The sequence below is a fragment of the Nyctibius grandis genome, chromosome 5 (genome assembly GCF_013368605.1).
Source record: "Nyctibius grandis isolate bNycGra1 chromosome 5, bNycGra1.pri, whole genome shotgun sequence".
NCBI lineage: Eukaryota > Metazoa > Chordata > Aves > Nyctibiiformes > Nyctibiidae > Nyctibius > Nyctibius grandis.
In genome coordinates this window covers 40,700,154-40,727,755 of record NC_090662.1, presented here as the reverse complement: position 1 = coordinate 40,727,755, position 27,602 = coordinate 40,700,154, and the positions used below count along the sequence as shown (strand labels likewise).

Below are 27,602 nucleotides of genomic sequence, written 5' to 3'. Positions count from 1 at the left end.
TTTGGTTTTGAAATACATTAAAGAAAGAAGAAAGTAAATCCTTTCTGATCTGGTAAATTGCTACTGTACACATTCATTGAAAAAGAAAAAGACTTTTTAAAGAACACCACAGGCATAGAACGAACTGAGCAAAACCAAGAAAAATCAAAGTTAAGGCAGGTGCTGTGTGCTGAGCTAAATCAGTGAGAGCACGTTAAATCTTTTCAAGAACACCAGAACTGAGCTGCTCTGTGTTGCTCTGCTGGGGAGCAGCCACATCCATCACAGGCTGCTAGCAACCACCAAGGATAACCCCAGCTATGGCTCAGAGAGCTCCTACTCTGCCACTGCTGCGGGTCTCCCCTTGCTGTATCACCTGCTCCAGCCTTGGTGGTGGCTCCCAACCTGCAGCAGTTTTGTGCCATGGAGATGACAGCTCAGCACCTGCACCGAAATGTCTCCATAACTCAGGAACCAGAGTTCCCTCCCGCAGGACACACTTGCAGCTGGAGCTGGGGTCTGTGAGGCTTTTCCAGCACTGGGTCAGGACCGCTGAAATGTGCCGCTCTGATACACTAAAATTTGGGGAGTTTGATTAATGTTTTAGCTTTTAGATAAGTTAGACCAGTAAATACCAGTAAACACATACTGCAGATTTTGCTATAGTATGCACTCATATTTATGCACCATTTGTTGTATTACAAAAATAAAACAATTCAGTCAAGGTGACAGTCATTACACATGCTTTATTTTATAGATGTGAAAGGATGATGTTAAAAGAACACAACAAAGAGGACATTTTCAGCATCATTGCCGCCCCATGTGACATTCTCTCTGGGGCACGGGAGGAGACGGAGCTGTTTCCAGGCTGTTCCATGTAACACTTTTTTGATCTGCTCCAGTCATCATTTTCAGGTGGTTTTTCTGTTGTTGTTTACTGCACAGGAAGCAGATTTCCCCTCTCCTGCCACAAAGCCATAAAGAGGAAAGACTGCAAGAGGAGCAGACAAAAGCTTCCAGCCTCTCTCACCTCAGTGGCTGCTTGCGCACATGCCTTGGGTCTTCCTGGCTTCTGCCAAACCTTTCTCATTGCCTGGAGGCGAACCAGGGAGCAAGAGGGAGAGGTGATTCCCACCAGATGACCAGAAATACTCTCCTCTTTCACTGCCTAGGCCCAAACTAGTCCTCAGGCTCCAGGCAGGGCAGGAATGGGAATCCAGGTCTTTGCCACATGGGCAAAACTGCTTTCTCCTGTGTCGAGGCAGTAGGAGGTGGAAAAGGTCTGGGGGTTGCTCACCCTGCCTGCATGCATCTAAGTGCCGCGGGTGGACTTTGGAGATGGTGTGCTCAACAGCCCTTTCCTGGGAGCCCTGCTGCTCCCCAGCCGGGCGGCATGGGCTCTCCTGCACGGAATGGGAAGGGGCCGCCGCCACAGAGGGGGTTAGCCCAGGTGGTGGGAGCACCCTTCTAGGCGCAGTACCTCAGCTCCGGTCCCACGCACAAAAAGTGTGCATCACACCCATCTGGCTTGCACAGCCAGCCAAATTTGCACATGTACACCCAGCAAACATGCTCTTTTAATACCTCCTCCTCCTCTCGCCAACTCCCCTGCCACCCCCATTGACTGTGACTGTCTGTAGTTACTTGGATGTTGAATTAGAAGCACTTAAATACACTCTTTGATCCTTCACTAGAAATGGTAGCCCAAGACATTTGGCTGTTGGCAGATTCTGGGGACTGTATGTACAGGCCTGTAAAGCAAATATCTTTGGTTTTGTATAGAAACCCAGCTGTGCTCATGCACGTGCCATGGCACATTCTGCATTGAAGTGTGATGACAATCGCAACTGAAAACACAAGACGCTTTGAAGGCCCTGTAATTGAAGCAAAAGAAGAAAAGCCTGGGCTTAGAGCCCGGAGTGATCAGTACCAGGCCATGCACTCAGCAGAAAACTGCCTTGTAACCAGCGGCATTTTACAGACTTTCTAATTGGCTTCCAGGGCTGGTGGCTGTTGCTTGTGCAGAATTGGAAATCAGAGCCATGTGGGGCCAACCGAGCGGCTGAGGTCTGTGCAGCCTGAGTTTGCCTGCAGCCGAGTGGCAGCAGACATGTCCCCCAAGGGAGGTGAAGCAGGGGAAGGCAGGGCTGGAAAGGGCAGGCCACCATCTGCAGCTACTTGGGAAGGCTCCTTGCCACATTGTTGCCCTGCTTCTCAGCCACGGGAAGGGTGTTTCCACTGGCAGCAATGATTTCACTACACAGCTGTGCCTTTTTTTTGGGGGGTGACTTTTAATGGGAAGTCAACAAGCCGGTCCCGCTGCTGAAGCTTCCTGTGAGCCCCTGGCAGCTGCAGCTGGGATGTCATTGCTGTGCCACCGACCAGCACAAGCCTGTGTAACAGAGCTTTTGCATTTCTTACCTTGCCTTATTTGGCTTTCCACAGATGAGTTTACTCTTGCCCTCTCCCTGTCTCCCTCTCTCTCTAAATACATGCCTGTATGTACCCTATAAGTATATGTAGACCAAAACATATTTATGTAATGTACTTGTGGTAGTGTTGGCTTATTTCCCTGCATTAAAGGGCTTCATGCTAAAGATGCCCATATATGCTTGAATATTCATGCAAACCTTTGGCAATTATTTACTGGCAGTCTGATAGGCTGGATTTGATTTTCTGTTGGCAAAATTGACACCAACTTAAACTTGCTGTCCAGAGACCTGGGAAACTAAATGCCCCATGTCAAGGAGCAGGAGGGACTAACCTCTCTACTTACCAGAGTTTACCGGGGCTTAAATAAAAGAACTTTACAAGAAGAGCTGAAACAGAGAAGGGAAACACAATAAAGCATCAGCTTGGAAAATCTGGTGAATCTGCCCAGACTCAGAGAAAACTATGGAGAAAGTTGCTCTCCTGCACCTGAAATATGTGTGGATTCAGGGAAGATTACAGCATATTCCAAGCAAAGTAATCACACCCTTATGGCTTGGCAGAAAGGCCTGAGATATCTATGCTGCTACTTTTATTAGATTCAGCCTTACAGTATTTTGCCAGATACTTAACTGCCATCAGTCATCTTCTTCTCCACCACTTCTGCTCCACCACCCCCTCACTGTTCAAAAACACCTCAAAATACTCCAGCTTTTCTAAATAAGGAGCAGAAACAGGACAGTGTCTCTTAGAGACATATCTGGGTGGTCAGATATTCCTTCCCCCAAACTCCCCCCCTTTCCTCAGTCTCACTGAGCCCAAATTCTGTTTTTTTTTTTTTCATACTTCTGCTGGTCCCAGGGCTTCTCTGGGCATCTGGGACACAAGCACTCCATTTTTCTCAACTTTTATATGCAAAGGTTTTTTACAAAAAAAGAATCCCAGATTTGGTTGTAACTGGCAAAGAAATCCCAGCTGGTGCAACTGGCACCTCGAACTCCTCCATCACTGGCAGGGTTCTGCCTGGAGCTCTCCTGGCTCAGCTATTCTTCGTCCTGTCAACAGCCGCCAGCACCAAGCTCTTGCCCTTTTAAGGTTCCCAGCCACCATTTTGGGCATACACATGTGAATATACATATATACACACATATATGCATGCAGGGAGCCCGTGAGAGAAGGGAAGGACACAGAAAATCCTCCTACTGTCCCCCACCTCATGGGTGCACTGAATTCAGGAAACAGAATAATCACGTGAAGGACTCTAACAAAAAAGACTAAATGAGGGACATTGCACAGGGCCTGTGTGATCGTCTCAGCTCACTTACATTGCAAATGAAGGGCTCCCACGCTGCAGTGTGGATCTCTGGGGGATCTCCACACTGGGCTGAGTCTCACTTCGAAGGTATGGCCAAGCTGTGCCATCTCTGAGGTTCAGAGAAACCCTGGCTGGCCCCAAGTTTGAAAACAACTCTGCTAGCCGGAGGTCTACTAAGCTGTGTCTTTGTTAGCCAGCCCATAGCAGAAGGCTATGACAATTCTTACTGTTCAGTCACTGGAAAATAATACAGGACCAATATTTTCCTAATAAGCTTTCTACCCCTTTTTCAGATTAGTTTGAGGTCAAAAAATGTGCCCAGTTTCATTGTTTCCCTTAAAAATACTAGTTCTATAAAACAGTATCAGTCTTAACTTGTCTCCGTTTTCATAGAGCTTTTTTTATAATTAACGAGAACATTAAATCAAGAGAGCACTTGTTTAACATTTCAACACATTTTTGTCTGAAGTGATTCACTCAGCTCGTTTTCCTGGAAAAGGTGTTTTCTAGGCCTGTAATCTCCTAGGTATGTGTTTCATCTTCCAATATTGAGCTGGTATGGACACATGGAAAGAAAATCTTATCTTGTTGAATAATATCTAATACCCTTTCCAGAAAAAACAATAATGATTTGGCATCTCTCCAGCTATTAATGCTTTATGAGTAACTAGCTCCTCAATACGCAAAGCTTTCATCCTTCTTCTTCAGTACAGGAAGAAAAAGTCCCAGGCACACGAGGCAGGAACAAGAAGTCCCAAGCACACCAAACCATTTGCCAAGTTTCTCAAGGACCACATCATCACGACTTCCATAGGTGCTCATTGTCATAACAAAAATCACGGTGTATTCCTTGGTATTTATGTGGATATCTCATGTAATTTCATGACCTTGCTTGCTCTTTCCCGCTCTCTTTGGATTTTTACTTAAATGACAGGTATGAACTCTATGCACAATACACAACAATTGTTCTCTCACATGCAAGTGGTTTCTATAAAGAAACCATCCATTACAGCTATATAAGCAGCCACATCTTTTTCTGAATGGTCTGTCCTTGTGAACTGACATATGTGGGCATAAATAATATCCACTGTAAAATGGATGTGCAAATACCAAAGTTACTCCTGGAAGAGTTATTAATTTGAGATAAAACTATTAAAAGTGCCCAGATGACTTATGAGTCCAAATCCCATTTTCAAAAGGAGGTGAGGTTTAGAACAGTGAAAAGATGTAGGTGTCTAACCAACACAAATAACCTAAACGCTGATGTGGTTGCCCCAGACCATGTTTTAGATCTTTAGCCCTTCTCCTGTCCTGTACGAGCTGCCACATTCATACTTTCATCAGTGGCATTCCCTGGGCTCGTATATATCCATAGGATCACTTCAGAGCTTTTGAAGCTCATTCTTACTTGCTGCATCAGTTAGTCTCTTTGATGTATCTCCCTTCTCTCACTGCCGACTGGTATGAGAACCACTATGAGTGTCCAAGACCCATAACATGCTTCACTGCCCACCAAACCGACTAGTCAGGAATCAATAATTGATTAATGGTGATATATCAAAACCAATATGTTTCATGAAAATGTTTTTGATTCTGGAAACTTCTGCCATCCACAGACTGAAGCTTTCTTGGCAGCCTTGCAGGCTCAGTGTCCCCTGGCAGCATATGATGGGCAGCACAGCTCTGGGTCAAGAGCTGCAGCTCCCGGGCTCTGCTGCACAGCTGGGCATGTGGCAGGTCTGGAGGCCCAAGAAAGAATGGGACTGAGGGGTCTCCATGCACCACACATTGCAGGAGCAGTCCAGGGGATGCTGCAGTCTCGCCTCTGACACCATTGCACTTCAGACTTGGCAGCAATCTGAGAAGAAAACCCCCCCACGGTGAGCATGTCTGCTGCATTTGGTTTCAAAAAACGTGAAAAACAATGTTTTGAGCTTCCCAGAACAAAGTATTTTCAGAATTCCATTTCTACAGGAAAGGTAAAACTTTTTTAGGCTTTGTTCCAATCCAGAATGAAAACTGTCTGGAAACGTCAGGATTTCCCACAGAAAGAAAATGCCAAGTTTTGACCCACAGTAGCCTTAATTAACTTTTTTTTAAAAACATTTTTTTAATTTAATAATTCAGTTCCAGAGCATGGATTGCTAAACATTCTGTGGAAAATGTAGCTTCAAAGCCCTTGCTCCTTATGAGGATATTTCAAATTTCTGCACCCACATCCTTCACCTGGAAGTCGTCTCATCCATGTGTCCCCGCCCATGATTGTGCATTACACTACTGAGTTGTGGGGTATTTCTGTCCAAGTGTGGAACTATGACAGCAAAGGGAATGTCAGCCTATCCGTTTAAACTAGAATTAAATGAAATTATAACGAGCAATGTGGACTAAAACATAATAACATAATAACATGCAAACTGTGTTCGTCCGGACACCAGAAGGAATTGGTTACACTTTTCCTGATAATATAGAAGGACGATGTATGGTCAGGTCCTTTTGGCTTTCTTAATTTCTCCTAGCATGAAGTGTGGCTCCCTAGCTATTGGTGTCAGACCTGATCCTCTCCTGCTTGTTTGGGGACTCTCACTTGCTCCTGTGTAAGGCAGCCACATGATGCTGCTTAGGCTGCATGGGGACATTTTATATCCACTTGCTACCTCCATGCGCAAGTGAGCCTGCTGGCCTGCTCACAGAAGGGTGGCCGATGGGAATTAGAGAGTGACCAGAAAGCTGGAATTATTAGTTTATAATGCTCTGGAAAAACCACCAATTTTCAAAAACATAGAAGGCTAGAAATAAACCAGACATTACAAGCAAGCAAAATCCTTGCCATTTCAAACATTTTGCCTGGAATTTTGCATGTTGTCCTTCAAGGTGGCAAAAAGCCCTGGCTTCTCCTGCCTTCCTTCCCCAGGAAAGGAAGAAGCCCAGCCCTGCAGAGGACAGCCTCATCCACTGCGATCCAGCGCCCTTCTCTGAGCAGTCACAGTGAGCTGCCGTTCCTGCTGGCCAGCGTGGACTCCAAACATCTCCTTTCCACCTCAGCTATATCCTCTCCACTCCTTGTTCTGAATCCCTGTGTCATGGTCTGCACAGATAAGAACCTGGAGATATATATGCAGAATAACTTCATCCCAGCTGAAGCTACAAAATTTTTCTTTCTCCTTAATTCAGGAAACTGGGTATTCCAGTGGAGGACATGAATCTCACCTGTTTATCATTGTTGTCTGGACATAATCAGATGCTTTCAGTAGAGAAGGTCCAGATTCTTTTGTGGACCTTCCTAACAGGCCTTAACTCCCAGCTTCTTGATACCTGCAAGTGAGCAATTCTGCTTGCAATAAAAAATAATCTCCCAAGAGGACCTCTGATCTTAAAACAAATGCTGTTTAATTCACCACTCATTAGGAGTGTATCTGGATTGATTTATTGAGCACTTCTGACCCCAAATCTTTTGAACAGCATTCCTTCACAATTAAATAGGGAATGGATTTGGGCAACACTTCTGGCAGGCAGATGGGAAGAACATAAGTGATTCTTAAAAATATTCATATCATGTAACTTAATGAAAATATACTACATGTTGGCATGCACTTGGCCCAGACCAGAATGGATATGTTTTCCAGCTAAGGCTCAGGTAACTTCTGTAGTAAATATGGCCAGAACAATTCATTAATTATACATTTGTGGTTGTCCCACCTTCGTGTATTTTGGAAATATGCAGCCACATCCAATCAATCAGAAAAATGGCAATATATTTGGGTCCAAAGGAAATCAATGTTTTTGGTAAGTACACGACAGTCCGTGGCAGCAGAAAGTATTATATCCTTCAGGAGATCAGTTTCTACTTGCCACTTAGTATTCAAAGAACAGAGAAATGGAAAAAACTTCTATAAGTGACTGGCTACAGAAAAATGCTTTCTAGATGAGAAAAACAAACTTTCTTGCTAGTTGTACCCAAGTAACTATGAGCATGAAGAGACTTGGCCTCTGTTCTTTGAGCACATAAACAAAAAACTTTGAACCTTGTAATAGGAATCAAGAGTGCAAAATACAACCTCCTGCCATATGCCTCACCATTCTCATTTGGCTGCAAAAGCAAGATGAAGCCATGGCTGATGCATGGAATAGGCTGTTGGCTGCCTGCCTTATTTGGCCAATGAAGGTATATGCAGTAACTCTGGTATGTGCCTTCCCTTCTCTTCTGGCTTCTGGTTAACAGTAGAGTGCAGTTATCTGGCTTGTCTCTCCCTGCAAAGATCCAAGAGCTGAGAATTTGCCAGAATATTTGCATCTACATAAATCATTAAGAACAAATGTTGCTTTAGGTGGCACTTGAATGCTAAGCAATGTCATCAGCTCTCATGAATTTATCAGAAGATTCCCAAAAAAGTAAGCTATTATTTTTAATCAGATCTCATGTTTGCAGGAGATTACGAAGTTAGGGAAAGGCTTGATCAGTGATTTTTGGGGATGTAGACTGGGTTTATCCTGACTGACTTTAGGTACCTAACTGCCCACATCAGACAGCTGTTTCTGATGTGCTCCCTCTGTGCTTAGTAGAGAGCAAGGGCTCTTTCAGACAGTGAACTAGATGATAGAAGGAGCTTACAGTGATTAAGGTCCTGAAGTAGGTGCCTGTTGCCTGAAGTTAGTAAGAACTGGGCAGAAAAGACCTACAATGTTGACCGTGTGGCAACAGTAGGGATCTGACACCACAAATAGAGAATTTTGCTGTGCAGTGCAGGCAGATTCCTGTGAGCCTCCTCCATCACTTGTGTCTGCAACATGCAGAATCAAAGTTTTCCCAAAAAGGGGCACCACTGGGCTGGCTCCTCTTGCCATTGCACAGGGGCTTGGGAGGGATGGAGAGTGGCGTCCCTCGCCGGACGAACACCTGCATGGCTGGGAAGGGTGAGCTGGTGGGACAGGCACATGTCCCCAGGCTTCCCTGCACTCAGGCTCCTGAAATGGGGTCAGGTTGTGCTCATCGAAAGGTTGCTCCCAGGAGAGCTGACCCCTCCAAAGGCAGCTCCCCAGAGCACCCCCCACATGATGAAGTTGGGCATGGTCCCAGCTGCTTGCAGAGAGGGGGGTGCCATGAGGGACAGCCCACATTTCTGCAGTGACCGGGGTGGGCAGCTGTGAAGCTGGCCGTGCTTCCCATCCCACTGTGGCATGCCCTGCTCTAGTGCAATCGGCAGGCTCTCTCCTGAGACATGAGCAGGAGCCTTGGCAGAGAGAAATGGAAACTGCCCATCTCCACACACTGTCCCACCCAGGGAACAGGACTTCTCTGTAGTGCAGACAGGGGAGGAATCCTTCACTCAGTAGGACCTACACACCCCAGAGCAACACAAAGCCATTAATTACCTTGCACTGCTAACAACAGGTGACAGAAAAACCTTTATATCTTACACCTGCTCGCTAAAAGTGCACGGAAAGTTTGTTCACTCTTCTGAGACCTTTCCAAGGGGCCACACAAGTGGCGAGCCGAATAAAGCCAGTTTCAGCCAGATCTGCCTTTCACTTAGGCCTTCTGGATAAAAAAATATGTGGTACATGAAAGAGCTCTTTGAAGTGACTGATGTTGATGCTGCAGCGCATTTGGGCGAGCGCAGAGAATACCACGGCTGACAGCATCAGGAGTCAGGGGGGCTCTTCCTCCTTGCGCAGGGAGATGCTGAGGATATCTGAGAGTTCTTTCTAATGTACTACATATATCTATATTTAACAGCCTGGGTAAATTTAGATTCTGCTGAAAAAGGAGAAGGGTTCCTGACACCAGGGTGAGTGAAGAACAGCATCTGCCGCTTTGCAGTAGCGCTGCATCCTGTCCCGCAGTGTGGCTGCGGCGTCGAGCCCACCTTTCCCTGGGTGGCTGCTACAAATTATTCTGACGGCGGGGTAGCTTTCTGACATTGGAAAATGTTCTCCACGGATGCCAGTGAGTGGATTTATTTTTAACCTAAAGAAAATTTGTGATCTAGGGTCTCTGAAATAAAACATACAAGCAACTATGGTAGGTGGTAATTTTAACAGCAATTCAAAGAGCTGCCAAATGACCCTTCTTCTCTTGGTGGTGAAACAATTCATTGTGCTAGAGACAGTGTCTTCCACGTAGATTTGTTGTAATTAGAAAGAAAGGGAAAAAGAGCATCATGAAAAACCAATAAAGAGAAAAACATCAGCTTTGTGTCACGCCCAGCACCACTGGAAAATCCACATCATAAAACAAACTGAGAGTTTGTGTAGTTGGTGGAACGTCCCTCGTGTTAGGGTGTGTTTTAACCATTATTTAGAAAACAAATGTTTGGTGTCTTGCACCGAAGGTGTAACAAAGAACAAAATCCAGTCTGCCTTCTCCCATCAGACCAACAGGCAACCACACCACCACCCTGCCCCAGCTGAACCCCTCCAGGTGCTGCTCTGCCCACTTCAGGACAAGCAAGTACAGGAGACCAGTGGCACTTTCTTCTGGGAGAGCAAATGGTACAGAGGATGGGAGCTGGGGTGACCTGGCAAGGTACCAGCAAAGGAGCAAGATGGTGCCTGTGTGGGAAGATGAAGTAGGAAAGCCAAAGAGTGAAGGAGGTTCATGAGGTCATCTTTGAGCCCCTTAGCCCTCTCATTTTCCTATTTTAAGAAGGAAGAACTCTGGGGCAAAAAGGAACCCAAAGATGAATCCAGTCTGTTCAGTTGGAAGCATTTCCCCGTTCATAAAGTCATGAATACTTCTCAAATATTCCTGTGTGATTAAAAAGAGGAAATGCAAACACTTTATAAGCTTTGGGTTATGGAATTAGGCCCATAATGGTTTTACTTTACTTTTTTTTTTAATGGGCCCGATCCTGTCCCAGTGAACATGATGGGAGGTCAGTTATCAAGCCACAGGGGGCAAGATAAAGCTCTATTTGAGTTGCTATTTTTTACTCTTAAAGTTAGACTTATTAGGCCCAGCCCAACTTCAGCTGCAGTCAGTGAAAAGACTCCTGCTGACTTTAATGGGAGTTGGATTGGCCTTATTGTCCTTTGTTGAGTAAAGTGATTTTAAAAGGTCAGGAGGTGAATTAAAAGAAAAAGAAACAACTACATCGATAAGCTTTATTCAATGTGCTCACCTTATAGAGAAGGAGTGTTGTCTTAGCTGGTGAGAGTAGTTCAGGCTAGTCCTTGAAGACTCTGGCAAGGATAACAAAGTACGGTTTTACTCAAAAAAACAACTGGAAATGAAAATTGCTGAGTTCCAATTTAATGATCTCCCAGTGGCTTCTATCTGCTCAATTTACAAATAAAACAGACACCAAAGTTAGAGCCTAATCTCAATGAAACCAACCTTGTGCTGGTGCAATTCCACTGACTTACTGGATTTCTTCTTGATACTTCAATGGATTTCTTCTTGATTGGCACTGATGTGAGACCTAAAATAAGGTGCTGTGTTTCTAATTGCTACAGCTACAGTTCAACTTCAACTATAGACATCTTGCTCTCCTTTTGGTACGGTCACTCCTCCACCTGCAGCTGAAGCAATTTGGTAGGCAAAGTGGCAGGAGAAAATGAGGAGGAGAAGGAGGATTAGTTAATGAATCTGTTGATGGTGTAAAAATGAGCACAGGTGTTTTTACAAATGCTGCCTTGGCTCTGAAGGACTAAGATAAAAAGGAGAGAAACCTACAGCATGTTTTTCAGTTGTGCTCTGTGAACCTTCTGAGTTTTGACTTGCACTCTGGGTCCTCTCCAGCTCTAAAAAAGCAGACCACAGGTTTTATCACCATATTCAGCAGATAAAACTATCAAATGAAAAGTTGCTATTTTTACACAATACCTTTTCGGAGTCCAGTAGTATCGTAAATTATAAACCTGTCTCCCTCAGAACAGCTTTCGTGCACTAGCTGTCGGAAGATGCTGTTGGCAATCAGCTTCACAAAATTTTTCTTTTCCAGATTATCCCTCTTCCAGAATGCTTTTTAGGATCCAAAGAGCATAAAACATGCTGCATTTCTTGGGAAATGGCTGGAGGAGTTTGGTTTTGATTTTTTTGTGTTGTCCTTGCTAAATGTTTCATGCTGTGAAATTCAGATAGTCTTCTCTGATACAGGCAGTAGCAACTGGTAAATTAAAGTGTATCCTCCCCCCCATTTTATTGCCATTTTATATATTGAAAAAAAAAATCTCTACCAAGCTGAGATGAATCAGAGCCACCTTACCAGCAGATGGTTAAAAGTAAAGGGAGAGAAGGATGGCTTCATTGGGCTAACCCAAGAAAGGGAAAAGCCCTCTGAGCGGTTCCCTTTCCTGGCAGGTTAACAACCCTGCGCTCAGCAGGTTCTGACCATCAATGAACCAACCCTTTCCTCCAACCTCGCCTCCCGCCAGGCAGGAATTCAATGCATGAGCAGAGGTCAGTGTTAATGCCATCTTGCTAAAGGCATCCAGCTTTCATTCACAAAACAAACCGCTTTACTGGCTTCAGAGGGAAAAGGAAGTAACCCAGGAGAAAAAAATGCGCAAAGATTTTCTATTAAGTGAGAATCAGTTTACAGTATAATGCCAGTCGCAAAAGGGTCGAATCAAACATTGATATACTATATCTTTAAAGCAGCTTCTTAAGTGAGAATCAAGGAAAGATTATTTTGCCCATGTCTAAGTTTAATGGCACACTTACACAAATAAGATGAGAAACTACAGCTGCAGCAAACACTTGTACTGCCTGCTGCAGTTTACAGAACAAACATTTGGGATCTATCTGGCTAATCATGATATATTTTTCATGTGATCATCTGTTTATGCTTCTTTGGTTTATATTTCTTGGGACTGGGCTGCATGCCAAGGGGCTGGGGGCTGGAGTCAGCAAAACACCCCCCCAGCCCCGCAGGACCCTCGGCAGGACCCTTGGCCACAGCTGCTCCAGCCCCACAAGGGAACAGGCCCTCCACTCCTCCTGCCCCCCTCCAGTAGCCCATCCCTGAGGATGCAGCTGTGCTTGGAGCTACACAGCTTAACCCTTCCTTTTCTTCCCCCAGCCCCTCTCGCACTGGAGCCACGACCAGACACGCGTATGTAAGGACATCCGCATACACCATTTAGTGCATATTTTAACCAAAAATCCGCATGGTGCACTGGGGTAGCTGGATTAGGAGGTGAGGCCAGTGATGGAGGCACATGTTTCTGCACTTGTTTCCAAAAAATCCTTTTTTTTTCCCCTATGATGTGATTTGTGTCCACCATGGCTGCCCACTGAGCTGGAGGTGCCGGGGTGGCCACTGCCACCATGTCCCCACAGGCTTTGCATTGGGGTCCCTGCACCAGACAACCCTCTTTTTCTCTGTGTGACTCCCACAACTGTTTCACCAGGCAGAAACCTTAATTGTTCAGCCACGTGCACCCACAAAGGCTCTGCTTTCCACTTCCAACTCACCCACAGCCCCACAACCTGCTCACACCCCAGGGTCCAGGGCTGATTTCTGCCCTCCCGGACTGCAGCCAGCAGGACCAGGCTGCCCCAGTCAGGGGCTGGCCTGGGTCAAGTCACCAGTGGTGCTGCTCGTGCCCATCGCAGCCCTCCTGGCTTCCATACACTAGACTTTGGTGGGCGCTGCTCTCCAAAGCACAGACACAGCAGCGACCTGCTGCTACTTTGACAATCAGATCACCAAAGCTGAAGAAACAAAATCAGGGTGAAATTTTGGCTAAGCAGCTTTTAAGACGCTGGAAAGAGGCCACCCACATGCGAGATCTCCCGTTTCTCTCCCATAGAGGGAGCACAGCTTGTCCAGAGAACACTGAAGCAGATGCACTTCTGTAGCCACTGCAAAATTAAGAGGTTAAAGGAACCAGAAAATAGGCAAATGATGGCCTACGCCTCCAGCTGAAGGCAAAGATGATTTTTAGAAGTATTGCTGCTGCATGTCTGGCCTCCAGCTGGGATGCAGCAAAAATGGGGTCTTCTCAACATCGCAGCACTACTTTTGGGTATTGCCGGCACAGCACCTTAGGACAGTTCTAGTTTTGGCGAAGGAGTCAGTGGCTTTGAGCCCCTGCCAGAGCAGCCCAGGACCATTCTGTACCTTTGCAGGCTACAGCATTTCCCTGCAAGCACAGCTCTGTGCATGGAGCCAAGGAAAGTACACCAAGAAGGAAAGGCAGAATGAACCTGGGTAATGCCACTAACACATCACCCCATAACAGTGAAATGCACTGTACCTGGTTACTCTGCTGATGGTCACCAAAGCTACCCACTTTCCTGATTAACAGGCAAATAAATGATATCATGTTGCCTCGTTCTTCTCCATCAGTTGTCCTGCAGCAGCCATGCAGCCCCAGCCCCTGTGGTTTGTACGGCAGATCCAGGTCCAGCCCCAGGAGGAGCAGAGCTGGCTCTAGCCTCCAGGCACTTCAGCCCTGAGCCACCCTGGGCTCCTCACAGCTCTTTCTCATTCCAAGAGCCAGGGTCCCACCCAACCTAGAAAGCAGGCAGGCTGTGTTTCTGGTTGGCAATGAGGAGCCCTGTGGTTTTTTTACTGTTCAGCTCCATTTCCCGGCTACAGCTGCATTTGTGCAATGGTCCTGAAAGACTCTTATTGCCTGGAGTGGGTGGACGCGGCGAGAGGAAGATGGGAGGACCTCAAATGCACGCACTAGGTACCCCTGGCCTCTTAACATTTCCAGCCTGCAACCACATACTCTCGAGCTGCGACCACAGTGGCTCTCCCAGCAGAAGCAGAGGACTGCAGGCTCGCTGCACGAGCAGCCTCCCCAGGCAGGACACTGGGGCAGGGGCATGAGGGCTTCAGTGTGGCTGTGCCATGCGTCCCCGGAGGTGCTCACCCTGTCTCAGCCAGGCTGGAGGCTTGTGGCGTTGCTGGCTGTCCCAAAGGAAACTTCAGCTGGGACCTTGCCCTTCGCTGCGACAGCGGCTGGAGACCCCGAGAGTCCTTCTGCACACACAGACACTGTGACTCTGCTGGGCTGGCATATAACAACAGGGGCTGTTACACCCTGCCTGCTCTCCCAGAACTTTAGGATATTTGCAGGATGGACGTCACCTCGGTGACCAGAAGGCCATAAGCCAAAGCTGTCTCACCTACTCTGACACCTGGCAGGATTCAAGCCATCGCATGCAGCAAACAGCTCCTCCTAACACCCCATCCCTGGGGAAAAGACAGCTGAAGTCCCGATACATAGCAGCCTGCTCATCTGAAGCAAAATGCGCCTGTACTTTTCAAATGTCTCCGAGCTCAAAGCAGGTCCCACATGGCTGGGTGCGCTGAAGGACAAATGCCTGGGAGCCTGACCCACAGGGCTCTGCAACCTCCCTGGCTCCTGGCAAAGCCCCAAAGGACAGTGCTGCACATGGGACTGTCATGCAAAGCAGAAGGACGTGAAAATCCTGGTTCAAAAGGGTGAGGGAGCGTTTCTCCGTGCGGTCTCTACCTCCCTGAAGATGTTTACTTTGCTCCTTGTGCTTCCCCTCTATTTCCTTCCTCTCCATTTCACACCACTAATACGTTATGCATAGACTAGCAAGGAAACCGAATAAATGAAAAAGCAGTCTCGGCAGCAATAGCTCTCAAACTGTGCTAGGAGGAGAAGAGTGAGGTAAGATGGGTGGCTGAGGGAAGGGAGCAGTGCGCTTGTCTGGTTGGTGGGTGCCCACAGGGAAGCTCAAGTGTGACAGGCTCTTCCTTCCTTACGTCCCCATGGCATAGCACTTAGTTCTGTAAGAATACCTTGCAGATGCAGCAGATCAAAGCCATGCAATCAACCCTTCTCAACCAACTGCCATCAAAATTACTGGTGTGCGTCCTCGCTACTACACAGTGCGGCCAAGGAGTAAGACAAGGAGGCGCAGTGAGGAGTACGTGGGCTGTCAGGAGGAAGTCCCCCTCTCAGGCTGGGATGAACCAGCTCATCCACTTTTGTAGATAAATTATTTTTTGTCATGTTTAATGTTGGTTACACAGTATAAATCGTCTTCCTCATTGCTCACTAGCATCACTGAGTCTTTCAGACAAAGCCTGGCGGCCTTTTCCCTGTGTTGAACATGTTAAGTCCCACGCAGGTGGTGGGGATTGCCGAACGAGAATACAGTTGGCTGCCAGAGAGGCTGGTGGTTGCTGCAGTGGCAATTTTTCCTTTCACCAGTCATTTTTAGGCAAGCCAGGATGTTTCCATCTCTCAAATCTCTATCTAAAAGCATAAGCCCCAGATTGCTTAATATTCTGTGTGTTGAGGGAATTTCAGATCCCTGCAGTAGGACATACGTCTACAGAAACTCTTTGTAGTATTCGAGACTCTCTGTAATATTTGAATGGATTCAATTTTTCTCTCTCTTTTTACAATAGCAATATGAGAAAGCGCAAAGCCTCACATATCTGATGATCGCACAAGTGGAATTTGGAGGGGGGGCATTATTTCAGTCTGATCTTTCTCCATTATTTTTTATTTAACTCTACATTCCTCAGTTCAGCTGTACTTAAATGAAAAGTAGAAACAATGACGTGGCCCTTGTGTGAGGAACAGCACTTGGACGAGACAGTCCCTGGGAGACTACAGGTGCTGGTGGCCTCGTTTCATAGGACGGCAACTTACATCCACCAGTGTCTGGAAACGCCAAGTCTATTCATACGAAAAATAAACCTCATGTGAAATATGGGCTTTCATGGATCATCTAGTAAAGGCAAACGTTTTTTATATCATATTGCACACTAGGAAATAAAAAGTAAACTGCACTGACAGGATGCATTGACAGTGCCCTTTCTACGGCAGATTTTTATATGTTTTCCAGAGTCTTTAACTCTCTTACTTCAGAGTCCCTCTCACTGTGGATTTATGACATGTTTCCTGCCTCCCTCCTCCTCATCTGTTCCCCCATCTCTCTTACTTGAACTACTTCAAAGTGACACATTGATGCATATCCATGTGATGAAAGCGAGCACATAGCTCCGGACCTGACAAAGCGCATTTCTCTGTGGCTCGGTGACCCCGGACCTGCCAACGTCTGAGCACAAATGCAGTGGACAGGCAGAGGGATGCCCGCCTGGCGGGGAAAGGCCATGAACCAGGAGCTGGAAAGGCTTGGCCTGCGAGGAGCAGTCAAGATATTGCTCTTTTTTAACCTCTTTGGATGCCTACTTGGGGCTGCCGGGTGAGAAGTAAAACGCTTACTGCTATTAAGTCACAGCCCATGATGGCAGCACTTTGATGGTCCCGTCTGGAATAGTTACCCGCCAGTAACTTCTGCTACCCACCAAGGATGTACTCACCTTACAAACCCAAAGCCACCCCACTACCCACCAGCACTGTCACCAGTGACACACATTCCCCACCCCCGCAACCTCCCTCCTTGCCCTTCCTGTAAGCTCAGGCTGCACCTGTTTGCTCAACCTCAAGTAGAGGGCAAGGCCAGCATCCAGAGCCAGGAGCAGAGGGTCTCCCCTGCATGGTCATGCATGTCTGGGGACTAAAGTAAGGATGGCGAGTTAAAGACTCCCCACTCTCAGCATTACTGTCTGACTGACCTCACATGGTTCATAACCTCCTACATAAATGACATGAGTCTATCTGTTCCCATGGCTTTTAATTTTCTTCCTTTCTCCCTGTGTTCCTCCCCAGTCTCACAGATTCAGCTCAATGCCCAAGAGCATCTGCACTTGCTCATGTTTTGAGATGAAATAATTTGAAACATGTTTTTAAGTCCTTCTGCTTCTCAATGCACTGTATCTCATAGAATTGTGAGATCCTAGCACCAGGTCCAGACCCACAAGTTAAGTATACCAAACGCTGTGGGACATGACTGCCCTCTCCCTGCCAGTGCTCATCCCTGTTCCCTGCCTAACACAGGGAATCCCCTTCCTTTGGTCCTCGCTAAGAAATGCTTATCCTTAGGTCAGCCTTCCAACCCTCTGCAAAAAGTGAGATGCCAAACACTCTTACAAATACAGTGCTTGTTAGTACCCCTGCCCAGGATGGCTGTTCCCAGGCAGCCTTTCCAAAGTGTCTTGAGCAGCAGTGATCACTTGTCCCGCAGAAACGTTCACTGGAGGTTTTCAAGATACCTTTCAAGATATTTTGCAAGCATTTTGTTTTGTTAGCTATTTATATAGATGGCGAAAGAGCAGCAGAGTGGTGAAGTTACATGCTACAGCACAGCAACTTGTCAATCCCATTAGGGGTAACACGTTGTCCCCACTGTCCCCTCCTTCAGTCCTAACAGTCCTTGCTCCTCTTTCCCTCTGCTGTTGGCTACCGGAGCAAGTGCTCATCTCACCCCGCTGTAAGTCAGTTCACTTCAGTAGTCCAAATGACCCACTTCTTTTTTGCTAGTTAGCCTTCTGTGGCTTCAGAAAGCTGAACCAGCTCAGCACTGGAATAAAACTACCAGCATGAGGGAGTGGCAAGAATCGGGGGGTGGGAGCAGAAGGAGGGGTGCAGGACCAGCATCACCCGGCAACAGGCAGCCAGTGATGGGTTGAAACTCTTGTTTCACTCATCATCTTTCCCATTCTCCTCTCTCCTCTCTCCTCTCCTCTCCTCTCCTCTCCTCTCCTCTCCTCTCCTCTCCTCTCCTCTCCTCTCTTCTCCCTCCCCTCCCCTCTCCCACCCTTCTTCCTCCCCTTCCCTCTCCTCTCCTCTCCCTCCCTTCTTCCTCCCCTTCCCTCTCCCTCCCCTCCCCTCCCCTCCCCTCCCCTCCTCTCCTCTCCTCTCTCCTCTCCTCTCCTCTCCTCTCCTCTCCTCTCCTCTCCTCTCCTCTCCTCTCCTCTCCTCTCCTCTCCTCTCCTCTCCTCACAGAATCATAGAATGGTTGGGGTTGGAAGGGACCTCTGGAGATCACAGAATCACAGAATGGTTAAGGGTTGGAAGGGACCTCTGGAGATCATCTACTCCAACCCCCTGCCAAAGCAGGTTCCCCTAGAGCAGGTTGCACAGGGTCGCATCCAGGTGGGTTTTGAATATCTCCAGAGAAGGAGACTCCACAACCTCCCCGGGTAACCTGTTCCAGTGTCTCTGTCACCCTCAAAGCAGTTTTTCCTCATATTGAGATGGAACTTCTTGTGTTTCAGTTTGTGCCCATTGCCCCTTGTTCTGTCACTGGGCACCACTGAGAAGAGTCTGGCCCCATCCTCTTGACACCCACCCTTAAGGTATTTGTAAGTAAGTGTTGATAAGATCCCCCCTCAGTCTTCTCTTCTCCAGGCTAAACAGACCCAGCTCCCTCAGCCTCTCCTCATAAGAGAGATGCTCCAGTCCTCTGACCATCTTTGTAGCCCTCCGCTGGACTCTCTTCAGTAGTTCCTTGTCTTTCTTGAACTGGGGGGCCCAGAATTGCACACAGTACTCCAGGTGAACTAGCCCTGGTTCATCATCCACCTCACCCCCAGGACAGCAAGGAGAGCAAAGCATCGTGTCACAGAGCACACAGCACTGCAAAGGCATTTGCAGGATAAGGCCCTCAGGTGTGAGAAGTGATCTTTTTGCCACATGCAGCTGAGCAGACTCAAATAAATACGCTCTGCAATACTGCTCATACAAACAGCACAGGGCTGTGGCGGCACGGAGGAACCATTTCTGCAACACGCTGTCAGCTGGTGAGAAACTCCGCAGCGAAGAAAGTGCACAGCAGCTCCCAGCCGCCCTGGGCTACAGGCATCAAACCCACAGGCAGCCTCACTGACCCTACATAATTGTCCACAAGTAGGGGAGTCTGAATGGCACCCTTTGAATCACAGCCTTTCATGTCTCTGGCAAATGGAAAAGCAGACATCGATAGATGATGAATATAGTGAGAATTGTATTCTAATTAGAAATAAGACGTATATTACCTTGTACTGGATCAAATAACACAGAGGATTAAAATGGCTGTGCTGAATAATTGAGATCCCAGTTGTATAATTTTTCCTATCATTTTAAATTCATGACACAGAACCAGCAATATTCCACTAATAAAAAAAGGTTGCGCATAAAAAAGGAAAAATATCAAAGAGCCATCAGTGAATAGGAACATTAGAGAGAGAAGCAGACTTTTCCCACTCCTCACCCTTTTGTGTCTGCAAGTACTACTTTATAGGCTTTGATTCTTTTATAAAATTGCAAACACAATGAAATTCATGATGAACAGTTAGTGTACTCACACAAGCACATCAGATGTATGGTGACGCTGAAGATTTTCTCTTTACCCTGCCACCCTTGTGATGCTGCGTGCACGTGTGGTGCTGCGCTGTATCACAGAATCATAGAATGGTTTGGGTTGGAAGGGACCTTAAAGATCATATAGTTCCAACCCTCCTATCATGCGCAGTGACATCTTCCACCAGAGCAGGTTGCTCAGAGCCCCATCCAGCCTGACCTTGAACACTGCCAGGCAGCAGGCAGAATTAGCAAAAATTGGCAAGACTTGACTTGATAACCAGAGAAATGGCTACATCGAGTTGTAAATCCGGGGGTTCAAATCAGAAATACTTATGGGGTTTAGGCCAACTCCATCTGAAGGGATTGCTTTCTAAATCTAGGTGTGAGTAAACAGATTCCTTCCTACTGGGGCTATTTGTCGCCAGTACCGCACAAAGCAAGGGGCTGTAACTACAGGCACATTCGAAGCCCCTGCATCGTGTTCCTAGTAGCTTGAAATTCAGACTACAGCCTCTTTTAAAAGATAGTATTTTTCCAGAAATGTTTATTTTAAGTTTAGGGCTGTTATTGTTATTTCTTCTCAGTAGTGTAAAAGTCCAGTTGGAAGAGTTTTCTTTCCTCTGCATTGAGGTTGAAAATTCCTGGAAAGCCATGACAATATTCAGCATTCATGATTACACAGACAGACATATTTCATGAAAATTGCATAGGCTTTTAATACAGGATTATGAATGAGCTCTAATGTTGAAATTATATTGGATTGAATTTCAGAACGTATTTAACATATTTCCATACAGCAACCTTGGGATGTCTTTTCAATAACAGTGATTATTACGGGCAGGCTGTTTTTTATGAAAACATTTGTTCAGGGTAGACAAGGCTTCCTGAAAAATGTTGTACATCTTTATGGCTGACGTTTTAGTTGTTTTGAATTAACTTTTTTCACAGCCAGAATGAAACGTTTCACCATATAATTCTTCACGCATGTCTTCAAACAAACCTGGAGACTTTGCCATGAATTTTCTGAACTGTAATACAACCTCAGGCATGAAAACGCTTTGTGAGCTGGAGGTGAGCATTTTGTCCCAAGTTATCCTGTTACTCTCAAAATATAAATATTCTTAGCTAACGTCTGGCTTTTAAAAGCAGGGGTTGCCTCAGCTGACTCGAAGGCATCTCTTAAGTATCATCTTGTAAACAGTCCCAGGCTTACGCTTTTACAGGCCTCCTACAGCTGACTGCCTGTCCCACGGATCTTGATAAGGACAAGCTGTTTGATTGAGTGGAATAGAGTTCAGATTTTTCTTTGCATAATGGCAAACACATGGAGATTACGCATTGCCCAGGACAGCATATGCATTTGGAAAGCAGAAGTTGGTGACTCACCCTTGGGATCTGCCTGTAAGAGCTGTTTCCCCGTCTGTCCTCGTGCCTGCCTGCTGATCTGGCATGGCTTGAGGATGGTCCCCAGGACCAGTGCTCAGCTCTGCCATTTTGCCCTTTTTTCCTTCCTTACAGAAAGCAGCAGAGTCTGTACTCTTTTTTTTCTGGAACATTAGTCATTTAAAATGTAGTTAATTCGGAAATGTATCTCCTAGGTAAGCTCAAGGTAACGGAGCGTGCGTTTGGCAGTTTCTGTGGTTCTCTGCTGGGGTTGCTGGACTTGCTTCTCCATATTCACTCGCTGCCATTAAGAGCACCCAGACTATTGCATTACATTGATGCTGCTTCCTATTTGCCTCTCCCTCACACTGGTGTCAATCGGAAGTACCGCTACAGAAAACACTTAATGTTTTACCAGTGCAAGGCACTGAAAGGCTTTCCCTCAGTCATTAGCAAGTTTGATAGCTCTCATTAGTCTAGTTTAGTCATTGGAGAAGAGAGATGTGTGTTTCCTACAGTGGTGGCATAAACACTCCCCTCACTTTTACGCTGCTGGAAGAAATGTGTATTTTCAGGGCTAAAACAGTAATCCATTCACAGTACGCTTCTGAAACCGACCCTATTTTATTCACCTCTCTTAAATGGTCAAAACTGTGTAACTGGATGCCAGAGGCCCTATACTCCTAACACCTAATAGAGATTCTTTGAAGGGATGTTTTGAAGACATTTGAAATAGGAAGCTCTGTGCCCTATTCTCACTGCTGTTGTGAAACCCTAGGTGAGTCCACATAGATGTGGATTTTTATTGCAGTTTAACATTTCTAAACACCATTTTGCTGGTTAAGAATGGGCTGAATCATCTAAAATTGACTTTTATTTTTGCCCTCTAACTTGACCCACAGAATGTATCTACTAATTAAATGTCAACAGGAAACAAATGTCTTCACAGAGGGCAAGTAGTTATCTATGGCAATTTTGGTTTGTGGTGAAAAAACTAGGATGAAAAAATATCCACATGCACAAAGTCACATACATTTTTAAACAGTGTTATAAACTCATGCATGGCCACCCAGCTAGGGATGGAAACGGCTGGAGACACGTGGTTTGTCCAGAGCAGATTCAGTAAGGTCTAGAAGGCCATGACTTTTCAGCCGAGCTATCCTCAGATATGACAAGTCCTGGACTCTTAGAAAGAGTGGGCTTGGCCAGTTACCAAGGAGAAGCAAAGTTGTGCATTGTCCTGGTTTGGCCCAAACCAGACCAATTAGTCTTAGAGAAACCAAGGTCACTGCTAAATTCCTCACTGTTTATGAGTGAAGAGCCGAAGGGGGGGTCGCACCTGCAGGGAGGAGCAGACAGGGCAGGTGACCCAAGATTGACCAATGAGGTATTCCATCCCATACACGTCATTCTCACTTTCCTATTTATCACTAACCCACTGCCTCCTGGAGGTGGGGCCCAGGAGGGAGGGGCCCTCCTGTCTCCCACTGATTGGTACCAGCTTTGCCAATTCTGCAGTTAAAAGCCTGCAGGTGTGATGGCAGGGGGAGCTACTGCATTTTCCTCTCTGCCTGTGCTTGGGGGAGCAACTCTGCCTGAGGAGGATTTCCAAGCTCTCGATCTTCGTTTTGTATATATTTGTATATATTTGATTATTTCTATTATTCTTATTATACTCTTTTTCATTACTATAGTTTATTAAAACTGTTTTAACTTTCCAACTCGTAAGTCTCTCTCCCTTTTTCCCTTAGGGTGGGGGGGGGGAGAGGGTTAACAGAGAGGGTCTGCCACCTGGTTAATAGCCGGCCCAGCTTTAAACTGTGACATGCATCCTGCCCGATCAGCCTCAACCCTGCCATGCAGTTCAGAAGGAAAGCAACCCACTACTGGGCACTGCCGCAGCCTTTCAAGAAATCACATTCCACTGTAAACACTGACTGCAGTTAATGCAAAATATTTATTCCTCTCATCTGAGGATCTCCCACATGCTTTGAGGTATTTGAGTTCATAAGTGAGAATACCAAATATTATTCCTGTTGCATGTACGTCAGTCAGCTCTTGGACGCTCTCCCTCTATGTCATGGTGTCAGTAAGGACGAGTAAAGCTGCCCTTTGGCCAGGCTGCTGTTTGGTTAAAAACGCTAGATTTGGGTGTTGCTAAAAGCACCTCCCACCACGGCTGTCCTTGTTTTCCAAAGTAAACAGCCTCTGGCGTCTTGTGACCTGAACAGCCCCAAGTGTCTGACCTTGAAAAACAAAAAATATTTTATTTGAAAAGAAAAATCTGCAGTCTAAATGATTTGGGGCTCTGCTTTCCTTCCTCAGCAGGATGCTGGAATGCCCAGGCTTTGGTAGGAGCTGCTTACATGCCACAGACATACACGGGAACATATTTCCCCTCTAATGATATATTAAGCAATGGTTTTGAGTTGGCAGGCTACTAAAAGCCCTAGCCAAACAAAGATAAAATTGTAATTTATCAACAGAGAATACTGAATTCATGGTCACTGGTGACTGCTGGGACTGGTGGTAGCCCACAAAGCTGAAGTTAACAACATGGAGACAAGAAATTCTAGAGATTGCTTAGAATTTTCCTGGGTTTGGGAAAAAAAACCTGTTTGTATTTTTTTTCCTAGAAATTGTTCAAACTAGGAGGAAGATAAAATGATTACCTTTCTCAAAATCGTATAGAACAGGGCTGAAGGAGCAAAGGTGTATGAAAACACTGTGACTGCAAGTATCTTCTGCAGCACGTAAAGGAAGGTGTGAAAACGAAGCAGTAAGGATGCACGCAGAGAGGCAGCTGGGGGGCTGTCTCACTGAGGGGTCAGCAGTGCTGTGCTTTAGCTGGTACAGACCTTTATTTTGAGAATTTGGTCCATGTTTTTTAGGATTCTTATTCTCTGTACTAGTTATTTGGATTTTCCAAAGGCATCCTATTCCTATGAAAGATTTTAACAAGTCTCGAAAATATTTTATCTCAAGTATGTTGAGAAATCTTAGTAGGCCTTAGTCCTTTCCATGCCCTCAGATTTACAACAGCTTTGTTTCACTGAAGTCAGTGGTGTTAGACATGGGAATGAAGTTAAGAATTAGGACCTATTTTTACAGGGTTTCACAAGCCTGTGTTATTTTAACTGTCCTGAGTTAAATGTGATCTTACAGTGCCATGCTGGAAATCCATGTGATTTAAGGTGAACAGGCGGGGCAAACAGCAAGGGGGAAAATGCAAATTCCTCTTTCCCCTTCCCCACCCTCTACCTACCCTTCCATCTCCTGACTTCTATCCATCTCTGGATAGAAACTGACTGCTCTCACAGCGAGGAATTCAATCTCCTCACCAGTTCAGCATCACTGAGGCTCTCAGGGATACTGCCACAGTGATTGCTGTGAACCAGCACCAACTAATTTCAGAAAAAAACAGCGAACAGCTAAGAAATCACCAGGGATACTGGCTGTTACAGAGCCAGGCCAAATGTGAAGTGGTGTTCGGGAGGTGAAAGGATCTCTACGCCATTACAGACCTTCTAAGTTTCCCAGTCCCTGGGGTGTACTTTCACGGGAAGAAAAACCTGTTTCAGATCACGCCAGATATTTTCTGCACTGCCCAGCAGTTATACCTGAGGATGTTCTCCAGATGTTCGTGTTTGTATGAAGCATACAATAATAAAGTTGTAAACTGGAGGAGACAATACCCAGACTGCAAGAAGAAGGGCTTTAGGACGGCCTGGAAAAACATGAAAATTAACTAGCCCAAACACAAAATCAACTTGTCCGCTTTAATAGGATGATAAAGACTTACTTGCTTTTCCAAAGAACTGCTACTTTTCCCAGCAAGTGGGCACACATGATTTGTCACGGTTCTTATATTGTCAGTAGGTGATTGCTTGTCTTTTGGGGAACAGATATTCCTTCCACCTGGGCAGACAAGAAGTGAGGGGTCTGAGACAAGGTGAAGCCACAGTTCAGACAGTTTTTCGGCTACAGTGAAAAGAAAAAAATAATATACCATTGTCTGGAATGCCAGCTATTGAAAAACAAAAGAGAGTAAATCCTTGCAGCAACTGAAAATGGAGGGGATGGAAACAGACATGTTGCATTAGGGCAGTAAAATGTCTTGGCTGAAAGAAGTTAGACCGCAGGTATCATCTGTACTGAAACTATAAAGAGCACCAAATGAGAATGCCTTGGCTAAGACATCTGCAGAGTGAAATGTCTTCAGCATTTGCAAGATGTCTAACAAGAGGTGAATAAAACAGGAGTTTGAAATTGGAAGCCTTTTCTCTTTTCTTTTCTGGAACCATTTCTCTTTTTCTGGTGGCCTATGTTGGCTAAGCGAAAGGTCTGAGAAGGCTGGCTACAAGTCTTAGGAGGTCTCTGGGGAAGGTTTCTAAGTGTACTATTCCTGCTTAATTTGGGCTGCTCAAGCGGGTCCTGATCCCAAAAACATGTGGACATAACTGAGACCTTTTTGCTTAGTGCATTTAACATTACACCAGTGGCCTGTATAGGGATTTCAGAACGTCACATGCCTACACTGCTCAGAGTTTGGCTATTTCAGTGATTTCACTGATTGGGGTGAGTTTGGAAGTGTTATCTGTAAAAATAATACAGTTGCTGACTGCTGTCATGGCTTTGATCTGAAAAGCGTAGTCAGGCTCTGTGGTGTATCACTTCTCTTTATAACAAAGCGGGAGCAAGCCAGACTGGAATGCAGCTCTTCAAATACACAGGATTAAACATTTTTGCATGTTTATTGTGGGACCTGTAGGTGGCCTCATTTTAATAGTCAATAAACCAAGAACTATTAGTTCAGCTTGCCAATGAGCTAAGCAACATTTTGTCTTATTCAACTGAATTTGGAAGCTGATGAATTTGCTCCTAGTGCCACTGAATATTCTGCCATTTGTTCTGTAAACAAGTGGGTATAGAACACACTGATTTTAGTTCTGAAAGTGTGAACATCTGGTTTTGTTCTCATCCTTAAATTCCTTCAAGGATGGGAAGAGAGAGGGCATGATTTTGAAACTCTTTAGGACCAGTAAAGTAGCCTGTATCATGTATTTCACATCCCCTCCCAGAGCATGGGTGAAGGAGCAGAGGACAAGCAGAGGACTGCTGGCCATACACTGACATTAACCACAGACATCTTGTAACATACTGAACAATAAGAAAAAATAAGATACATCACATATTCTGTTAGAGAAGGCCTAACCTCATGGCTTACCAAATTCAGTTGGGTAAATGGATTGCAAAACAAGGCTAAGTGAATTAAGACTGAGACCTTTCAGTACATTGAATAGAGTACCAACAATCCCACTTGGCATCATGTTTGTGACAACACATTCTTCAGTGTCACCCCAACAGAAATGCTGACTTATGATGTTGTCTTACTTAACAGAGACATTTTTGGGGTGCGGAATAAGAGGAAATACAATGGAGCTTAGCTAGTGCCACAGAAAGCTACACTTTTGTCAGCTGTTGAAAGGGCAGTAAGGTCTCATGCCTCATGCTAGTACATTGGGCAGGTCCTATCTCGTGGGTCATTATCATCATTGTCTTGTGTTGGGCCACTGGAGGCAGGCTGTGCGCTTCACTTTCATCTTGCCTTTTATCCTGAGAGACGACAGAGCCTTCAGACACCACTTACCTGTGAGTACAAGAGGCCGATGCATTACTTCACAACAAGCTCCCTCTCCTTTCTTGGAGCAAGGCCTTTGCTGCACAAATCCAGGTGCCAGCCTACCCCTGTCCAGGTGGGGAATACATGCTATAGTCACCGTGGTAAGGCCCCAGTTTTAACCAGTTCGCCTACACACACTGTATTATTTTTAGTGTATGAGAGCTGATATAGCTTGTGAAAAAGGCTTATGGTTAAGTTGCCTTTAACATATGGAAGCCATATAGCTACAATGATAAGAGAATCACAAAGTGTTTGTTAACTGGCCTCGTGTCGTTGATCCTGCTGCCACTGCTTGTCCCAACCGGTGACCAGGGTACCCCAGGCAACAGCAGGAGCAGCAGAAGCAGCAGGGAGAGCATCTCTTACTAGAAATTTCCCTGGTTTTGAAGCAGTGGGGGGTACACGTGTCTTAGGCACAACTTCATGCTATGCACTCCAAACCACACCCTGCCTTGAGCTGGACTGGGGTGCAGAGCCGTTCCTCATGTCTGCTGCCAGGCCAGCAGCAGCAAGAGGACTGCACAACTCTGAAGATCTGCCTTAGCACAGCACCTCTGGGTGCTGATGGACTGGCCAGGTTATGCTGGGAGCGCAGGGCAAAGTCACCGCGAGGCGTCCAGCTGCATCTCATTTTAGCAGGTACCAGCTAGTCCCTCATTTCAGAAATATCAAACTATTACAGTTCTG

At 45.9% G+C, this 27,602-nt stretch overlaps 1 long non-coding RNA gene across 2 annotated transcripts; it reads right to left on the bottom strand.

The window, feature by feature from the left end:
• Window positions 1-745: 745 nt before the first annotated feature.
• On the bottom strand, window positions 746-26,974 carry LOC137663775 (uncharacterized). 2 transcript variants are annotated; one of them, XR_011048220.1, is made up of 4 exons: window positions 26,883-26,974; window positions 25,035-25,213; window positions 10,843-10,903; window positions 746-943 (listed from the first exon to the last, which is right to left on the bottom strand). It is a non-coding gene; the product is annotated as an uncharacterized lncRNA (long non-coding RNA). The 2 variants fall into 2 exon arrangements; XR_011048219.1 differs by lacking the exon at window positions 746-943 and adding an exon at window positions 9,288-10,273.
• Window positions 26,975-27,602: the final 628 nt, after the last annotated feature.